This window comes from Anabrus simplex, chromosome 8, assembly GCF_040414725.1.
Source record: "Anabrus simplex isolate iqAnaSimp1 chromosome 8, ASM4041472v1, whole genome shotgun sequence".
In the NCBI taxonomy this organism is placed as follows: Eukaryota; Metazoa; Arthropoda; class Insecta; order Orthoptera; family Tettigoniidae; genus Anabrus; species Anabrus simplex.
In genome coordinates, this window is record NC_090272.1 from 131,329,577 (window position 1) to 131,350,466 (window position 20,890).

General features: G+C 37.8%; 1 protein-coding gene across 1 annotated transcript in view; it reads right to left on the bottom strand.

Moving 5' to 3' along the window:
- LOC136878890 (dynein regulatory complex subunit 3) overlaps nucleotides 1–20,890 on the bottom strand; it is a 183,322-nt gene that overhangs the window by 146,431 nt on the left and 16,001 nt on the right. The gene's annotated exons all lie outside the window — the stretch shown is intronic.

A 20,890-nucleotide genomic window follows, 5' to 3' on the forward strand; every position in this document is an offset into this window, starting at 1 on the left:
TGGTCATAAATAGGGCTAGATTCTTATGTAATTATATATTCCATTCCTTTATTTGTAGACAACTGAAAATGAAAAATATCAGCAAATTGAGGTTCTGATGTGGTTACACCTTTATTTTAATTTACATATTTTTATATATTCTTAGTAATATTACATATTTTTACATATTTTGTGAAGAACATAACATATCTGTACATATTTAGAGAATTATTTAAAAAAATTAAAAATGGTGTCAGCTTGTTTAATTTTCAGATTATAGTGAATTTCTTCTCATATAGAATGTATTTCAATAGCTAAAGTTGGCTTTAAAATTGAGATTTTGGAATGTACCGGTATTTCAGTTGCTTAAGTTTGCTTTAAAATTGAAATTTCTAACCCTTTGTCTGTAAAATACAGTAAGACCAAGTGCCTCAACTGCATACAACAACACTAATCCTTTCTCAGAATCTGGGATGGCTAGGTGCCTTTCATTAGTCATAGTTTCTAACAAACTCCATGCAGTCTTGAAACAAAATCTAGGTTATTCAAGCTCTCTATTTCTTTGCAAGATCATTAGTGGCAAACAAGAAGAGCCCCAAGAAGATATTTCACCCAGTTAGTTTTATCTTTTAAAATATTTCCTGTGATACTAAATGGTCCTTCTCAGCCTACAAGAGAATTTTAGTGGATCAGTGCCAAAAAATGCAATGGAAAACATGGAGAAGTATTTGGTGACACACTGTGTATCACAACAATAGGGGTTTAAAGACAGATTCTATATGTAATCGGTGGTGGGACCGAGAACTGGAACTAAGCATTGTGTATTTACCCTTTATTTGAAAATCATTTATGATAGTGTTTCTTAATATGTGTACCAGATTATCTTTGGACAGTATGAACATTGCAAGATGCAAGAAGTATTTTGAAGTGATGTTTGTATTCAAATTTTATGTAACTTGAAGATGCAAGAAGTAATTTTGAAGTAATTTTTTTTTGTATATAAATTTCATGTAATTGATCATTTAAATTAAGATCAGCAAGCATGAAGAAAAGACACTTGGGACATTTTAACTTGAAGAATTTCTTGAAGAATTATTTGAAAATTATTTTTGTAATTCTGTATGTCAAAATTGGCTGCATTAAATTATATTATTAAAATTGTAATCTGATGGAAAATTTTGTAAGGTGCTTTAATTGTGAAGCATCCTATACCGCACGCGCGGTTACCGATGTTGAAACAGGTGATGTAATTCCTCTTGCATCAGTAGACCAGGAAATGACCATACATGGTCAATGCGCAAAAAGAACGGGAATCTAGTGGAACAGAGTCCTATTGGTGGATTGTGATTTGTCAATTTCTGGCCTTAGACTGCTTCGCGTGCAAGATGCGATTAGGCCATGCCTATTCCATCTGACCGTCCCTGAGTGTGGATGCGCTCGAGGGTTTCCCCTCCGGGAACCCTACCTCCTTATTGGTAAGTGCAATTTCTATTGCCATTTCAATGTTTTCTGATTTCGTTTTGATTTAATTTAATTTCTTTTCCATTTCGGTATTTTCTTGCTTAATGTAATTTTAAAAGGTTTTTATTTAACGTGTCTGAGTTTGCCCTAGATTACAGTTGTTTGTAATTTCAATTCTTTCACCTGCATTTTTAATCAAAATCCTTTGTAATTTTGTATAAGCCTACGACGTTAAACTTGTATTTTATCAAGTTATTTAAGTATCCTGATTGAGTTAAGTATCAGTTGTTATGTCATTTAACTTTGTCTCTTGTAATGTTTGTTTTGTTAATTTTAATATAGTTGAGCTAGAGGGTGTTTCTTGTAAGTCTTTTCTCCTCCATAATGCCATACCTTCCAATGGACCTCATAGGGCTCCTGCACCTTCCACAATCCTTTCTTAGTTGTCATTATTACGCCTGTGAGTGTTCCCTTTGCATATGGTTTGATTTTGCGCATTTATTATCTACTGTCTTATTTCCATGTTTTGATGTGAAACCACCACTACGGTGTCATTGTATGATTTCACTTTTCATATTAACCCCTCAGCGTCGCAGCCATTTAAATAGCTTCCTACCCCACGGCCGGATGAGATTTCAACTACGCGCGACTGAAATACATCGATTCACTTAAAGCGTTACTACAAGTATAAGAGTAGCCCGATTTTCACGAAATTTGGAATTCCTTATGACAGAACTATGTACATACAGATAATTACATAATTGTTTCACATTTCCTTAGTAATTTAGTTCCGTGTGATAGAGTTCGAAGCACTCTTTGAGACAGGGACTCAAGTCACACTCCTGGAACACAGGATACAATGTTCCTGAGGTTTGGATTTCCAACTCTTGGGTGCTAATTTCCTGATAAAATGTCTTTCCTGCAACCTTGGAACTGTATTATCTGATGCGCGCAGGCCTTGAATATTTCGTTCCCCTTCCAAGCGAGCGTATTTTGTAAACAAACCTTTCACCAGCTGAACCCTATAAGGTAATTGCTCAATATTTGTCTCTGTGACCTGTGTGAGTATTATTAGAGAATTGAGCAATCAGAATTCACCGCTGAAAACTTCTCTTTGACCTGTAGTTTCTTACACGAAATTTCCAGGTACTGTTTCCTCCTCATCGTCACTCTCATCATTTACCACTGCTACATCATCTATTGCATTATCACTGCTACTTATACTGTCACTACTACTTCCGAATAAACTTTCATCTGAATTATACAATATTTCAAGCACGTTACTGTCAGTCATACCTCGGCTGAGCGCGGCGCGTCACACGGACTGATGAAGCTGCAGCGAGACCGAAAGCAACAGGATGAAACTGAATGAGGGGAATAACATTTATGACGAAACAAACCAACTCGATACATATTTCAGATAAAAGGTCGAGACAACGTCTTTCAAGCGAGATATATACCATGAACAACTGGTTCTCGTATCGTATGACAGAAAGCAGCACTAACTGATGCCTACACAAAGCGCTCGTGGAGAGTTATGAAAATATTACAAGCTGAGATATAAAGACAAATATAATAAATAAACCGCACTCCCAATGTACAAAGAGAGCAAAGAACATCACGCAAAAAGACAAACTTCTCAGATCATCTTTTCTTTATTTTATTCTGTGGGAAAGAATGAAGCAAACAGACTTTTAAAAAAGCAAGAGATTAGTGCTCAGACTTATTTGACAAATAATTATCCTTGCAAAAACAACTACATTATAACGATTTTTCAATTCTTATTTACAATGCTGATGAACCCAAAAATGTCTTCTTGGGAACAAAACAATTTGCATATCAATAACTCCAAAACTCTTCGCGCTATAGCCATAAATGTGAAACCATGTAAGGGTCTATACCACGTATAGAGGTCAGCGGCTACGGAAGAAAAGAGGGTCTATACCACGTATAGAGGTCGGCGCTGAGGGGTTAAGTGTCAGTATTATTATTTCTGAGTTCTGTTTTATTATTTTTGTATTATTATTATTATTATTATTATTATTATTATTATTATTATTAGTATGTGTAGGCATAATTATCCTTGATTACAATTACAATATTAACTTTAGTAACAATTCTTTGTTTCATTTTAAGTATATGAGGGCAACAAGAAATTAGCTACAATAATACAACCTGTGTCTGAAAAGTTTGGTGAATGGTCACCTAGGTTGTACACCGTGCTAGTTCAGATGATGCGCTCGCACATACGCATTGAGAGACATGACACCAAGTGCCCCTATCTGTCAACTCAATACAGTTAAACAGAGTTGAACGCTACAAAATATCACATGGAGTCAGTGTGAGGACTCGTGTCTTTGCACAATGGAGTGCAAAACGGAACATCACGTTAACATGAAGTTTTGCTTCCAACTAGGCAAAACGGCAACGGAAACATACGCAATTGTAGTGCAAGTTTACCAGGCTCAAGCAGTGAGTAAAAAGTGGGTTTTTGACTGGTTTCAACATTTTCAAGATGGAAAGGAAGGTGTTGAGGACAAGGCGCATTTGGGTTGACCAATCGCAAGCACATCTCCAGACAACATCGAACAAGTGCGACAGATGCTTTCGAATGATCGGTGACTGTCCTTACAAATGATAGCAGATGAAGTGGGTGTAGGCAAGGACAGTGTAAGGACCATTGTTCACGAACATTTGAAAAAGCGGAAGATTTATGCCTGGTTTTACCTGCACCATCTGACAGAGGAGCAGAAGCAAACTTGGATAAAAACGTCAGGAGATTTCATTGACGTTTGTGACCAAAACCCGGAGGTGTTGAAAACCATCATTACAGGAGATGAATTCTGGTGCTACCAGTATGATCCAAAGACCAAGAGACAGTCACTGGTGTGGTTTTCAGCGTCTTCTCTGCCTTCCAAGAAAAGTCAGTGCACAAAGTCCAAGATTAAGACAATGCTGATTGCCTTTTTCGACACCAATGGTGTCATTCATCATGAATTTGTACCCCAGGGTACATCTGTCAACGCGGAATTCTACGAGGGAGTTTTGAAATGGCTACTGCAACGCATCAGATGGGTTCGGCCTGAACTGTACCGGAGTGGACAATGAAAGCTCCTCCACGACAATTCCCATCCGCACACCGCGATCCGCGTGACCCAGTTTCTTGCTGAATGCCAGGTGACTGTTCTTCCACACTTTCCGTATTCTCCAGAATTGGCGCCAGCAGAATTTTTTTTGTTCCCCTATCTTAAATTAGCCCTGAAAGGCCGTCAGTTGGACAGTGTAGCAGGTATCCAACAACGCATGACAAGGGTTCTCCGGGATATTCCAAAAGAAGTGTTTGCTGCCAGCTTCCAACAGCTTTACAGTCGATGTCAAAAGTGTGTTGTAGCTAACAGAGATAACTTTGAAGGCCAGTAAAGGAGTTTTGTGCATAACTTACGTTGTCTTTATTTCATGAGACCATTCACCGATCTTTTCAGATACAGGTTGTACATTTTGTAATAGGTACACTGTGACTTACAGGGCATAACATTATTTTTAAGTATTTGGTTTTGATTATGCCAAATTTATTTTAATATTTAATATAAATTTAATTTTTAATTTGTCAAAATTAGAAAGCAGTAGGCTATATAAATTATCTAAAGCAACAACAACTTTGTCATAAAATATTGAGGTAACTTATTTAAAACAATTTTACTGTCTCATATCATTACCATAAGTCATAATAAAAGGAATATATATTTGAACATTGTGTAAACTTAGTCCATTAATACTATTACATATTTGATGAATATTTCACTGATATTTACTACATTTTTATGTACATATTTTGCACTTTGATATTAAATAAAAATTCTGGCCCTAGTCATAAAGAAACAATTCAGAAGTCACAATATGCCTTTGTTAAGAACTACAAAACAATGTTTAATAGACCTTTTCATTTTCTACCTAACTGAGTAGTGTTACCATTGTAATGCACTATCATCTAGAAGATGGTAAAAGTTATTTTTATATAAAACTTTCAAAACAATATTTTGCCACAGGTTGATAAGGAAACTTCTTTCAACTCATAATAGTACATCTGTATTACTTGCTGTATGTGTCCATAGTGAATGCTCCTCCTTTATTTGCTTTGCTGTTGGGCCAAAAAATGGACTTGATGACTTCCAGTGCGATTTCCTCCACTGAGGGGGCCATCATCCCACCATAATGGACTCCTCCGCCTGAAGCCCTTGACCTCTTTAGGGAGTTGGGTTATTTACTGCCGCCCAGCACTTGACACTGTGCTGTTGGCAGTATGGTCTACTCCATTACTACAGCGGGAAAAAGTGAAACCCAGAAAGGCACCTGGACCTATTAGCATTCTAATGGTGTTGATTCAAGGAGAGGCTTATCCTTAAGGCAAGGCTCTTCATACTAATCCTTTTAACCTGGAAAACTCAGCAAGTACCTGGTGACATGAAGAATGCTACTGCCATCACCATATTCAAGAAAGGTAATTGTAGTATACGTTGCAGCTACTGCGGTATATCCCTGCTGTCCATAGCTGGTAAACTTTATGCAAGGATTCTACTTAGCCACCTCCAGGTTGTCTCTGAGAAGATTCTCCCTGACTCTCAGTGTGGTTTCTGTGCCTCAAGAGATGCAATTGACATGATTTTCTGTGCATAGCCACTCCAAGAAAAATGCAGAGAACAACAACAACCTCTCTACTTAGTGTTTTATGATTTGGAAAAGTCCTCCGACTCTGTCCCGAAGCCTGCTATGTGGGCAGTGCTGAGATGCTTTGGTTGCTCTGAATGCTCGGTTGGTCTCATTCGAGCACTCCATGATAGTACGTCTGGTCAAGTTCTCCATCAGAAAACCATCTTGATGCTTTCTCTATCACACATGGATTGAAGTAAGGTTGTGTACTTGCTCCAATGCTCTTTGTTCTGTACATGGCTGATGTGCTTTGTGGTTCATCATGTACCAACACCTCTGGCATTGATTTAAGGTATCGTCTTTATGGAAGTATCTTCATATCCCTTAACTCATGTGACCAAGATAACTGAACTGTAATGTGCTGATGATACTGCATCACCTGCTCTCAACTCTGAAGAACTGCAGCAGTCAGTCAATAGTTTCAAGAGCATATATGATAATTTTGGCCTCACCAGCAATGCACGCACGCATGCACGCACGCACACACACAGAGCAAGATCCTTGCCCAACCTACCCCACGGACTAGCCTTCCAGAGTTCAATCTCTCTGTCTCAGATATTTTTCTTCTGGAACAGGTAGAATAATTCTCATACCTTGGGAGTATCATGTCTACATGATACATCTCAGAAAAATGGACTCCATGCTGCTCATTTGGCATTTGGTTGGCTATCCAACTGTGTTTTATGAACAAAGACCTAACAGTCCATACCAAACTCCTGGTGTATAAAGCAGTCATTATCACAACATTACTCCATGAATGTAAACACTGGACCCTGTACCACCATGACATCAAGAAACTCGAACGTTTCATATTAAATATCAAATGGGAGAACCATGTCTCCAATCTTGCTGTTTTTGAGAATGCCTGAACAGTGTTCAAGCCTCTATTATTGCCCATTGGCTTTGGTGGATTGGGCATGTGTACCATATGAGTAATACCAGGCTTCCTCGCCAATTCCTGTATGGTGAACTTTCTCAGGCACAAGACTCCATGGTGTTCCTTTAAAGCATTATAAAGACAAGCTTAACCTTTCAAGTGGTAATGACAGAATAAATCGTCATAGCCGCATGGCTTTCTAAGTTGCCATGACGGAATATTTCGTCATCACATTATAAATGTCTTTCGGCGATGGGTATGACGACTTATTCTGTCGTGTGATGCGAGATCACTTTCCTTTATGCGTGTTAGTTTGAAGCTTTGTCTACAGCAGCAGCACTCTCCTAAAACCACGTGAGCGGGCGAAATGCTTTCGTTCTGCGCGCAGCTGGTGGCCAGCCAGTACCGGCCGCCAGGCTGCTGAGAGTGGTTGATAGTGCATTATGGCAGGTGCAAGCGAAGCTCGGCAACGTCTGTGAAAAGAAGAACTGTTTGATTTATTACACTGTGACAATTTGGAGAGTGATGTGTCATCTGATAGTGAGACTAATGTTGAAATCAAGGGTTATGAACTTCATGTTGTTGGTCCGTATTGAACTGAGATAACATATAAATTATACACAGGAGAATTTTCCACCTGTTCAATACTAAGTTGTATTTACAGTGTTATTTACATACAGCTTAGTACTGAATAGGTGGAAAACTCTCCTGTGTATAATTTATATGTAATGTTGAAATGTCAGGGGATAGCGAGTGCAATGGTGAAAGCGACTCAAGTGAACGTGACGGTAGCACTAGTGGTGATATTCTGCTCGATGTATGGACAAAGACAGGATCTGAATGGCTGATATTTACATTTACAGGGCAACCTGGACTGAATGTACAAATTGAAGACGTAAATAATCCGCTAGATTACTTGCAAAATACCCGACCAATTAAAAGTATCTCACAGTAAGCTCCGGTTGCTTTCCTCAGTGAGCCAGACTCATTGCCCTTCGTACTATGATCATTTTTGACAGCTTGAAACACATTCTGTACTTTTGAACCTGTTAAAAATACTATACTACACAAGAGTATTGCACTATATGTTACTTCCCATTACCTTATGGAAAATGTGCCACTGTGTTAGTAGCTCCTCAAAAGAAATGTACCACTTACAGGTTAAGAAACCATGAAGGTCACAAACATCAACCCTCTAATCTGGGATATACTTGCTAAGGATCGTTCACTTTGGCACCAAACCACCTCTACTCCTGTTGAACTGTTTGAGTAAGAGCATCGCAGACCTGAAGAGGTTAAACAACAAGTACGCATACTCCATCAGATGCAGCCTTGTCCTTCATCATCCATCGAGTGGAATATGTGTGGACACATGTTTCACACTAGAACTGGTTTGTTCAGTCATCTGAAGTACAAGCACAAACAGAATTGAGTGCTAGTGGATTGTAAGCAGGAGAATTTTTATACTCTTGGAAACAAGTAGCAGCTGATGATAATGATATGTCCTTAGTTATGTCCTATATTGGAATACTGTTTGCCAGTATGGAACCCTTCTTATCAGACTTCTATCCATACATTAGTTTCAGTATAATAAAAATCTCTTCATTTAAATTCGCTTAGAGGAAGTGCAGCAGAAAGTCCAAATGAAGAAGATGGCGTAAAAGAAGTGGTTCAGGAATAAATCTGGTGAGAACTGGCAGGAAACCGAGCAAGAGGCTATGCGGTTCGGGTCAGGTTGCTGTGTACTTGCATTCAGGAGATGGTGGGTTCGAACCCCACTCTCAGCAACTATGAAGATGGTTTTCAGTAGTTTTCCATTTTCACACCAGGCAAATGCTGGGGCTCTACCTTAATCAAGGCCACGGTCACTTCATTTCCACTCCTAGCCCTTTCCTATTTCATTCTTACCATAAGACCTCTCTGTGTCGGTGCAACATAAAGCAGATTTTAAAGAGAAAAAAAAAAAAAAACCTGGCAGAAATGCATTGTCACCAGAGAAAAACAAACAAGGCAAGGCAACTCAGCACTGTGTTCAAATTATCACCCAGTACTCCTTCTATCCCATACAATGAAGATCTTTGAATGAATTACAGAGCAGCAACTTTACAAACTTGTCCAACTGCACACTAATCAATGTGGCTTTATGAAAGACTGTGGATCAACTGATGAAATTTTCACTGCTCAACAGCTCCTGGAGAAATATTGTGCAAAGAAAAAGCAACAGCACATAGCTTTCTTTGATCTGGATTAGACTGGGTACCCTATGGGCTAATTTGGTATGTGTTGCATGACCACAGGATTCTTGAGCTGCTTGTAAACTAGGTTCAGATCTTATACATCAACACCAGCAGCAGGGTGCGATGTCCTGCTGGAACATCTGGAAGCATCTCTGTGAATGGAAAAGTTCACCAAGGTTCAGTACACTTGCCATTACTCTTCATTCTTGTTGTGGACAGTATCAGGTGAGATGCACCATGGACCCTGTTCTATGCAGACAATGCTTTGCTCATGATTACCATCATTAATTTGTGATAACTGAAGCCATTTCTTTTCAGTTTTGACTCAGTTAATTCATAACTGTTAGATTCTTCCATCTGCCAAAATTCATTTTGAATAAATACATTTATAAACTACCTGAAAAAGAAACAACATGTTTTAACATGTTTCATTCTTGATTTTAAAAAATGGTTTTTAGTAATGAACCTTGAGTTTTAAAATTCAGTTGGTTTGCTGAGATTACTATTTTGATTACTTTTAGTGCTTTGTTGGTTGCCATGTTTTTTTATTATTTATTTATGATGTGTGGTAATGTTGTTGAATGCAATTTTAATTTCCATGATTAGGTGTTTTATGTTGTTATCCATGTGCCTTTCTTTGCAATTAAACCTCAGACCTTTTCCTAACAGGTTTGTTTCTTTATTTGAAAAGGGTTGTACTGGATCTGTTACAACTCTTGGGTAGAACTCAGTATGATTGCGTAGGTTGTTTTTGTTGGTCTTAGCTTGATTTTTGAATAGATTTTGATTGAATTTTGTTTTCAATTGCTTCATTTTTAACGTAAGTTATGCAACTGATCACTGTACGAATTCCATTGCACTGGATGCCAGAAATTACTTCTATACGTTTAAGTGAAGATGTAACATTTCTTTATTGATTTCTTGTTTGTTTGTTTTTTTAAATATATGAAAATCTTATTTTGGGATTTACCCACAAATTTTGTAATTGAGATGTTGAGATTCATTCTATTTTATTAAGTTGTTTCATTTTTCAGGTATAATTCTCTTACAGAATTACAGTAAATCTTTTTTTTTTTTTTTTTTGCTAGTTGCTTTATGTTGCACTTACACAGATAGGTCTTATGGCGATGATGGGACAGGAAAGGCCTAAGATTGGGAAGGAAGTGGCCGTGGCCTTAATTAAGGTACAGCCCCAGCATTTGCCTGGTGTGAAAATGGGAAACCAGGGAAAACCATCTTCAAGGCTGCCGACAGTGGGGTTCGAACCCACTATCTCCCGGATGCGAACTCACAGCTGCGTGCTGCTAACTGCACGGAAAACTCGCCCGGTCGGTATTAAATCAAGAAAAGACATTAGAGTACCTTGTTAGAGGACAAGGATCATCGTTTTCATTTTGATTTTGTTCTATTTGAGTTTGTAAAATATGTTCATTTGTCTTTCCTTGAAAAACTGACTGTGGACTAAGAAGAAGAACTTTTAGTGTCTTAATATGGTTGTGTAAAATTTTATAATGTAAATAACTGTGTAATTAGCTTATGGATTTAAGGTGATAACTTGTGTGGCAGGATGTAGCTGCACGTGTCTGCGTTGGTAAGATGCTTCTAGTGATTTCCTGTCGCATCAGAAAGGAAGTTTCTGGAAGTTGTAAAGATCTTTTCTCATCAAAAATTTCGGAGCTCTGATTGGCTAAAATAACACGATTCTTAATTGGTGAATGTAAAAGCCACAGGTGCGCTAATCGGTTATCTCTTGATTGCCCCATTTCCGGCTCCTGGCCAAGCTTGTGTCCGTCGTCTTTGATTTGTGACCGGCAAAGGGAGCAGTCTTCTCCTCTGTCTGATGGGACCTTCAGCCCTCTGAGGTGAGCACTATTTGGTTCATGTTTTGGATTTTAACCTTTAAATGTAAATTCGTATTTTATATTTCTTTCCACTCTGGAGTTTGCCCGGGGTATCTTCCACTCACCAATTTTAAGTTCAAATGACTTAGCCCTCGCAGCTAGTCATACCCCCTTTGTTTGGAGGCATTCCCCTTTTCTTCAATTTTATATACTCTGTAATAAACATATAAATTTCCTGTGGGATTGTCTCCAGTAGTCCTATTTCATCTTAACGTATTCCCTTTTAAGATATGCACCTTATTCAGAAGTGTTTTTGAAAAGGCGGCTACTTGAACAGGCTCTGAGTTAGGATTTTTAATAATTAACATGCTTTCTTTTCCTTGCTAATGTCTTAACCTGCATGTGATATTTTTAATGTATATATTTCTTTAACTTCTTTGGTGGTAGAGGGATAGTCATTGCTAAAGTGGTGAGCTCATTTTCTTATATATAATCCATAGTGGTGCGATCGAAATTTATTAGTTTTAAAATTTGTATGTAATATTATATAGCCGGCCCCATGGTGTAGCGGTAGCGTGCCTGCCTCTTACCCGGAGGCCCCGGGTTTGATTCCCGGCCAGGTCAGGGATTTTTACCTGGACCTGAGGGCTGGTTCGAGGTCCACTCTGCCTACGTGATTAGAACTGAGTTGCTATCTGATGGAGAGATGTCGGTCCCTGTCTAGAAAGCCAAGGAAACGGCCGAGAGGATTCTTCATGCTGACCACACGGCACCTCGTAATCTGCAGGCCTTCGGGCTGAGCAGCGGTTGCTTGGTAGGCCAAGGCCCTTCAAGGGCTGTAGTGCCATGGGGTTTGATTTGGGTTTTTGATGTAATATTATGTAACCACTAGGGATTACACAACAAGGAACAAGACAGATAAACAAATTTTAAAAATAATAAATTTTGATTGCACAAAATAAATGAAACATACAGTACACACCATGTTACTACACTGGAAACAACGTAGAGATATAAATAACAGTTTAACCAAAATGACAACTAAAAGAAAGGAAATGGGAAGCAGTTGGGAACCCTGCCAGGTCCGTGAGAAGGTAGTGCGTTGCTGGGAAAACAAAATCAACGGTGATCCAAATTGATTACCACATTTAACTTACTGAATTTAGAAAATGGAAAATGACGTTTCAAAACAAGGGCAAGAATGAAATACAAATAAAATTAACATAGTAAATAAACAAATTTTAAGATATTAACAGTGTCAATAGTACAAGTTTCAGCTTCACACCAATGACTTTTAAACAATGTAAAGAAATTTTTAACAGTCGTATCTGAAGTCATATCACGGTAGTTCTGTAAGGTAGTTGCGCACGATATCAACTTAAAATTATATATAAGAAAATGAGCTCACACTTTAGCAATGATTATCCCTCTACCACCAAAGAAGTTAAAGAAATATATACATTAAAAACATCACATGCAGGTTAAGACATTAGCAAGGAAAAGAAAGCATGTTAATTATTAAAAATCCTAACTCAGATCCCGATCAAGTAGCCGCCTTTTTAAAAACACTTCTGAATAAGGTGCATATCTTAAAAGGGAATACGTTAAGATGAAACAGGACTACTGGAGACAATCCCAGAGGAAATTAAAATTTACATATTTATTACACAGTATATAAAATCGAAGAAAAGGGGAATGCCTCCAAACAAAGGGGGTATGACTAGCTGCGAGGGCTAAGTCATTTGAACTTAAAATTGGTGAGTGGAAGATACCCCGGGCAAACTCCAGAGTGGAAAGAAATATAAAATAAGAATTTACATTTAAAGGTTAAAGTCCAAAACATGAACCAAATAGTGCTCACCTTGGAGGTCTGGAGGTCCCATCAGACGAAGGAGAAGACTGCTCCCTTCGCCGGTCACAAATCAAAGATGACGGACACAAGCCTGGCCCTGGCCAAGTCGCCAGGAGCTGGAAATGGGGCAATCAAGAGATAACCAATTAGCGCACCTGTGGTTCTTACATTCACCAATTAAGAATCGCGTTATTTTAGCCAATCAGGGCTCCGAAAGTTTTGATGAGAAAAGATCTGTACAACTTCCAGAAACTTCCTTTTTGATGCAACAGGAAATCACTAGAAGCATCTTACCAATGCAGAAACGTGCAGTCTTAAATCCATAAGCTAATTACACAGTTATTTATATGATAACATTTTACACAACCAAATTAAGACACTAAAAGTTCTTCTTCTTAGTCCACAGTCAATTTTTCAAGGCAAGACAAATGAACATATTTTACAAAATCAAATAGAACAAAATCAAATTGAAAATGATGACCCTTGTGCTTCAACAACGTACTGTAAAGTCTTTTCTTGTTTTAATACCGTAACAAATTCTGTTACCATTTTTTTTTTTTCCAGAGAGTTTATAAAAGAATTTATTCAGAATTAGTTTTGGCAGACTGAACAACCTAACAGTTATAAAAATAAAAAATAAACAAATCACCATCATTAAGCTTGTGTCCTTGCCCCGAGGTGGTGCAGCTCTTTTCTTAGGCACACTCCCAACAGCAGTGAGCAGCATGTACTATTATAACCACTTACCAGCCCTCCTGCTATTCTTAAATCTCTGGCAGTACTGCGAATTGAACCCAGGTCGCCGAAGATGGCAGCTAATAGCAGTAACTGATAACTGAAGCCATGGAATTGGATGTTACCATCAGTGAAGAGTTTCAACAACAAGTCCAGGCTTGCTGTGATCATCACAGCTGGTTTGGTCTACATCTAAACATTGCACAAATGGAGCACCTGCAAAACACTTCCAGTGCAGGGTTATCAAAGTAAATGGCAATGATCTGAAGAGGACAACTTGCTTTCAATACCCTGAATTCCACATACAAAGTGACGGCAGAATTGATTGTGATGTTTGAGAGAGAGTTAACGTAACCTGGTTACTATGGAAAGATAAAAAATATTAGTCTTGTGTAAAAAAAAAATCCTGATTCAAGTGAAGTCCAAAATCTATTGGACAATGATTCACCCAGTTACATTATATGGAACTGAATACTGGCCAACCACCATATCTGCTAAGTGCCATCTCCACGTGATGGAGATGCGCATGGCTCGCTGGTCACTGCGGGTTCCCAGCTCAATCACATACCCAATGACACAATACAACGACAAATGGGTATTGTGTCCATTACAGAGAAGGTGCGGGAGAGAAAACTCCAGATGTGTGGACATGTAGTCTGGGCTTCACATAATGCTGTCACCAAACACCTCCAAGCAGATGGTCGACATTCTTTTGGCATGCCAAAACAACACTGAAAAGACATCGTCTTTAAGATTCTTAAACAACAATTCCACCTTTACAATACCAGTAGTTATTTATTCCTCAAGACAACATAAATATGTTAATATCCTTTATCTGCTGTTATGAGAGTAATTTCATCTGCATAGAGTACCGTTTAACCTGATAAGTAAGCAGGAAAGACGTTAATATTTACAAGAAAAAGGAATGGCTCAACTACTGACCATTGGACTACTCCTGTTGTTACTTGGAGTAATCAGTATTGAGTGTCAACATTAATTTTGGCTTCAATTTGTGAGGAAAGATTTAATTAACACCATTAACACCATACTACTTTAATTAAAAATTAGTATCACATGTGGTACTGTATCAAAAGATGTGTAAATCATCTGGCCCCTTGTTCACTGAGATAATTAATTTGTCATTGCAAACAGGAGTAATACCAGATAAATATAAAATTGCAAGAGTGGTACCAGTTCTTAAGAAAGGAACACAATTTGACCCCAATAATTACAGGCCACTATGTATAGTATCTTCACTAGCAAAAGTATTTGAAGTAGTAGTAAAAAAAAAAAGTCTTAAATTTCCTAATAAAAAATTTCTTCTGCAAATGTCAGTATGGGTTCCCACCCAAACATAGTACATTTTCAGTTGCTTTTGACATAGTGTCCCTTATACAGAATGCATTAGACACTAATAAAATAGCAGCTGGACTTTTCACAGATGTTGCAAAGGCATTTGACACAGTTAACCATATCCTACTTCTTAATAAACTAGCAAATGCAGGAATTAGAGGAATACCATTTGAATGGTTCAAAAATTACTTAACTGATAGGAAACAATATGTTAATATCAATGAAACTAAAGGACCCACCTACAAAGTTAAACATGGTGTCCCACAAGGGTCAGTGCTGGGTCCATTACTGTTTCTAATATTTATTAATTATTAGGTTATCTTGAGTTAACTGGTAAGATATTCCTATTTTAAGATGATATATTTATATTTTATGACAGCAGCTGTAAACAAAAGATTCTGGATTATATGCAAAAAGATCTGGACATACAAACCTCATCAATCAATCCTATAAATGAATATTTGCCCCACTTTGTCCTCTTGAATTCCAACTTTATCTTCATATTGTAATCTTTCCTACTTTTATAAACGCCATTCAAACTTAATCGTCTACTAATGTCATTCCACGCCATCTCTCCACTGACAGCTCGGAACATACCACTTACAAGTAATCAGTTTCATTTTCCGTATCAAAATCTAATCACTAAGTTTTACAATATTAAAATTCTTCCACTGTTTTGATACTTTTTTATTTGCCTTTTGGCAAATTTTTATTTGTCACGGTACATGTTTCGTTCCTTATACCACTTAGTCGAGCAGCTCTTCTTCTTTCTCTCAATTCTTCCCAACCCAAACTTTGCAACATTTTTGTAACGCTACTCTTTTGTCGGAAATCACCCAGAACAAATCGAGCTGCTTTTCTTTGGATTTTTTCCAGTTCTTGAGTCAGGTAATCCTGGTGAGAGTCCCATACAATGGAACCATACTCTAGTTGGGGTCTTACCAGAGAATTATATGCCCTCTCCTTTACATCCTTACTACAACCCCTAAACACCCTCATAACCATGTGCAGAGATCTGTACTCTTTATTTACAATCCCACTTATGTGATTACCCCAATGAAGATCTTTCCTTATATTAACACCTAGATACTTACAATGATCCCCAAAAGGAACGTTCACCCCATCAACGCAGTAATTAAAACTGAGAGGACTTTTCCTATTTGTGAAACTCACAATCTGACTTTTAACCCCGTTTATCAACATACCATTGCCTGCTGTCCATCTCACAACATTTTCAAGGTCATGTTGCAGTTGCTCACAATCTTGTAACTTATTTATCACTCTATAGAGAATAACATCATCCGAAAAAAGCCTTACCTCTGATTCAACTCCTTTACTCATATCATTTATATATATAAGAAAACTGAACCACACCCACCCTCTAACAAAAGTACACACGTAGTTAAATACGAATATCAAAAGAGAAAACTAGGCATGGACCCCGGTCAGGAAGGGCGAAAGACATTACCCTGAATTGGAAAAGTTATTTACCTCAAGCAACACAAGTTAGTAACAAACACTACTAGGAGTAAAAATCCGAGAAAAGATAAATAAGGGTTTATTGAAATGTAACGTAAATCAAAGGATCAATTTAAAGAAAAAAATCAGTGATTATAACAAGATAATACATACATACTCAGCGTTAGTCCGAATGACAATCGTGCCAAGGTACCGTGACCTCATCATTCCATACATGCACCTGGGACAGTTATTCTTGAGATGCAGGCACTAATACAATCAGCGACTTCGTTACTCAAATCTGCGAAGTGAATATTCTTTGCTCGAATTTTATTCAATCATTCCTTCACCGACAATACAATACTAAATCACAAGCGTGGGAGTCCCTTATCTTTTGCTAACTCTTTTGTAACAATACCTCCCACACATTTCAAATCCCACATACCAAGGAGCAGATAAAATAATAATGTGTATAAATCAGAGAAAAGCGTGACCAAGGAAATTAACATGAAAGGCAAAGAGAATGCTCTACGGAGCAATGAATGTAAAACATATCAACAAGAGTAACATGGACCGGTGCGCGGCCACAAAAGAAACAAATCAACAAGGCGACGTCCAGGTCGAAAATGACCAGGACGTACAATAAGGAAACAAAAGGATTCGCTTCCTAAAGAAAATGAGGGGCGACAAAGAACAAATAAATATGATTTTGACAGACCGATACGACATCTTAACACTCAGCCCATCCATCTACCCATTCATTCAACCATACAATCATTTGCCCTCTAAGGCAAATAATCTCTGCAGCTCGGTCTGAATAAATAAATCAGGGCACCTCGTAGAGTGCAATACAACATTCCAGCGATAAGGTCTCACGTCAATAGTAGATATATAGCTTAGCCAGGTCAAATGACAGCAGGACGTTTGTGACCCCACGGTCACGCATAGAATCATCACCCTTACACTGCGTACGGCCAGAACAGATCTTTCGGCCGACACACAGATCATACCTCCAAATGATGGCAAAATGTTACAACGAGAAGCTCATTACAATAAACAGAGACCCAGATTATGACGCACTACGATCACTCCAGCAACTCACACACACACCATTCTCGCCCCTGAGTACAAGGATGGGTCTCGGTCGGCCGTAATAAAAACAAAAGAAAGAATGATCATACACAAATGATACAAATTCAAAATGTTACATTACCGTCAATATAAACAATCGAAGCACGCAAATGATGCAGTACAATAACAATCATCGATTCACTCAAATGATGCAGTAGTTTAGCATCGTTTCAAACCTATAAAACATCCATTTGAAACGTAAAAACCCCGCTCCTGCGTGTGAGGGCTCCGTGACTTAATTAATCAGCTTAATCAGAAAAAAATATTTACTTCTAGAAGAAAATATTAAAAGGTCTCGCCGAGAAATAATCCGTCATACTCGTGACAGAGGGGAAAGCCCTCTAACGATAGAAAGTGGAAATACATAGATACACGGAACGGACAGATACCTATTCATTGAGACATCGGTAACATCATCTAAGAAACCATGCTACACTAGCATGTTTCAAAACATAAAGGTCCGATAATACTGCCTTGAGGAATTCCCCTCTTAATTATTACAGGGTCAGATAAAGCTTCGCCTACTCTAATTCTCTGAGATCTATTTTCTAGAAATATAGCAACCCATTCAGTCACTCTTCTGTCTAGTCCAATTGCACTCATTTTTGCCAGTAGTCTCCTACAAGTTGAGCTTCAGTGGAATAACCTTTCCTAAAACCGAATTGCCTTCTATTGAACCGGTTATTAATTTCACAAACATGTCTAATATAATCAGAAAGAATGCCTTCCCAAAGCTTACATACAATGCATGTCAAACTTACTGGCCTGTAATTTTCAGCTTTATGTCTATCAACCTTTCCTTTATACACAGGGGCTACTATAGCAACTCTCCATTCATCTGGTATAGCTCCTCTGACCAAACAATAATCAAATAAGTACTTCAGATATGGTACTATATCCCAACCCATTGTCTTTAGTATATCCCCAGAAATCTGATCAATTCCAGCTGCTTTTCTAGTTTTCAACTTATTGTAAATGTCATTGTTATCATATGTAAATTTTATTACTTCTTTGGCCTTAGTCTCCTCCTATATCTTGACATTATCCTTGTAACCAACAATCTTTACATACTGCTGACTGAATACTTCTGCCTTTTGAAGATCCTCACATACACACTCCCCTTGTTCATTAATTATTCCTGGAATGTCCTTCTTGGAACCTGTTTCTGCCTTAAAATACCTATACATACCCTTCCATTTTTCACTAAAATTTGTATGACTGCCAATTATGCTTGCCATCATGTTATCTTTAGCTGCCTTCTTTGCTAGATTCAATTTTCTAGTAAGTTCCTTCAATTTCTCCTTACTTCCACAGCCATTTCTAACTCTATTTCTTTCCAGTCCACACCTCCTTCTTAGTCTCTTTATTTCTCTATTATAATAAGGTGGGTCTTTACCATTCCTTACCACCCTTAAAGGTACAAACCTGTTTTCACATTCCTCAACAATTTCTTTAAACCCATCCCAGAGTCTGTTTACATTTTTATTTACCATTTTCCACCGATCATAGTTACTTTTTAGAAACTGCCTCATGCCTGCTTTATCAGCCATATGGTACTGCCTAATAGTCCTACTTTTAAGACCTTCCTTTCTATCACATTTATTTTTGACTACGACAAAAACAGCTTCATGATCACTAATACCATCTATTACTTCAGTTTCCCTATAGAGCTCATCTGGTTTTATCAGCACCACATACAGGATATTTTTCCCTCTGGTTGGTTCCATCACTTTCTGAATCAGCTGTCCTTCCCATATTAACTTATTTGCCATTTGTTGGTCATGCTTCCTGTCGTTCGCATTTCCTTCCCAATTGACATCTGGCAAATTCAGATCTCCCGCTACAATCACATTTCTTTCCATGTCGTTTCCCACATAGCCGACTATCCTATCAAATAATTCCAAATCTGCGTCAGTGCTACCCTTTCCCGATCTGTACACTCCAAATATATCAAGTTGCCTATTATCTTTAGAAATGAGCCTTACACCTAGAATTTCATGTGTCTCATCTTTAACTTTTTCGTAGCTTACAAATTCTTCTTTCACCAGAATGAACACTCCCCCTCCCACCATTCCTATCCTATCTCTACGATACACACTCCAGTGCTGTGAGAAAATTTCTGCATCCATTATGTCATTTCTCAGTTATGATTCAACTCCTATTACAATATCTGGTAAATATATATCTATTAAATTACTTAATTCTATTCCTTTCTTTACAATACTTCTACAGTTCAACACTAACAATTTTATGTCATCACTACTTCCAGTTCCCTGTTCCCTTATCATCACTCCCTAGGCCATCCCGTTTCCCTGAATGTACCTCCCTATTACCCTTCCAAACAGATTTCCTAACTTATACGTACCACTGCGGTTTAAATGAAGGCCATCCGAGCGCAGATCCCTATCTCCTACCCACCCATTAGGATCTAGAAATTTCACTCCCAGTTTCCCACATATCCACTCCATAGTCTGAACTCCATGGCTGAACAAAAATAATCTAGTAATAAGGACCTCAAAAACAAAATACATGATATTCCATAAACCAACACAATTTATCAATACCTGTAATGTAGTAAAAATTGGCAATGAGCCCACTGAAAGAGTAATGCAATTTCCATATTTAGGCCTGGCTTTAGACAATAACTTAAGTTGGAATGAGCATATCTCAAATGTAAAGAAAAAATATTATTAGTGTAATTGGAGTACTAAAAAGATTGAAGGACTATGGAATAAACAACCAACACTTAAGAAACATATATACCTCCCTCATACATTCACACCTTATATATATGAATATAATATGGGGAAATTGTACACAGGAAGCTGTAAAGGAGCTAGAAATACTCCAAAAGAGAGCTTTAAAAAATATGTATGGATATGATTTTCTAAAACCATCTGTGGAAGTTTTTCAGAAAACAAACATATTACCAGTACAATGCCAGATTAAATACTCTCAAGCTTTATTTATGTTCAGGTATAAAAATAATATGATTTCTGTTAATACAGAACTATGATACAGCAAAAATATTCACACCCATAACACACGATCAGCAAACCAGTTTTATAAAGATCCAATAATACTACCAAATATGGTGTTAAAAGCAGTGTTCTCCCTAGAACCTTTTTAATGGGTGCACCGCCTGGTCGTTTTACAGACCGCCCGGGTAACCTAACCTAGATACCGGTATGAGCTAGTTACATAATATTATTACATATCTGAGTCATTGAGTGCTCCAAATTAAGATGTAAATATTGTA